The sequence below is a fragment of the Chiloscyllium plagiosum genome, chromosome 30 (genome assembly GCF_004010195.1).
Source record: "Chiloscyllium plagiosum isolate BGI_BamShark_2017 chromosome 30, ASM401019v2, whole genome shotgun sequence".
Classification (NCBI taxonomy): Eukaryota; Metazoa; Chordata; class Chondrichthyes; order Orectolobiformes; family Hemiscylliidae; genus Chiloscyllium; species Chiloscyllium plagiosum.
The window spans coordinates 24,374,879-24,375,915 of record NC_057739.1 but is presented as its reverse complement, the minus strand read 5'-3'; positions in this window follow the sequence as shown (position 1 = coordinate 24,375,915).

The following is a 1,037-nucleotide window of genomic DNA, read 5'->3' as shown; positions in this document are numbered from 1 at the left end:
TCACTTCTCCTCTCCTAAGACATGTTGACCCTTAGGTTAAACTACCACCAGTCAACTCTCTATAGTGAGAGTGTGGGAAAATGGCAACTTTGCCTTTACCTCAGAATTGGACACAGTACTCCAGTTGATGCTGAATCAAGTTTTACAATCTCATACTCAATAGGAAATGGACTGAAGCAAAGCAAACTCAATTCAAAAGGAAGACAAAGCAAAGACAGAAGTTGTTGAAGACTTCATAAACCAGATAATATCCATTGAGAAACACAAAACCACTTGATATCTTTCTTCAGAATTCTTGTCTCCCAGAATTTTTTGTTTCTCTTTCAGGTTTTTTCGATTCCCACTGTCCGCTTTATTTGTTTCTCACTCATTATAGGACCATTATAATGATCAAATTAGGTGATCAAATATTCAACAGTCAGTTTGCCCCTGCTTGTACTCAAGTTTTTCTGTGATAAGAATCTCTCATATAAACTATTTAACATTGGAAAATTTTCCAACAAGTTCACATTTCCTTTTTCTTGGCTTTGGACTATCACCTTTTCCTTGCCATTTCCTTGACAGTACTACCACTTTTTTCTTGACTTAACTCATCTCAGTTTGTGCTCTTCAATTTCTCTCAGTGTTCTAGTCACAGATCTTTCTTTCTTGACGTGACCTACTTTCTCCTTGTCTATAGTTTTGTCTCCCACTTTGTCATCTTTTCCTTACTCAGGTTCACAAATGTGATTTCCTGGCCTCATCTCCCAGACCGTCCATAACCTCATCACCTCGGGGGATCTCCCATCCACCGCCTCCAACCTCATAGTCCCACAACCCCGCACCTCCCGCTTCTACCTCCTGCCCAAAATCCACAAACCTGACTGCCCCGGCCGACCCATTGTCTCCGCCTGCTCCTGCCCCACCGAACTCATCTCCGCATACCTTGACACCGTCCTGTCCCCCTTAGTCCAAGAACTCCCCACCTACGTTCGGGACACCACCCATGCCATCCACCTGCTCCATGATTTTCGCTTCCCCAGTCCCCAACGCCTTAT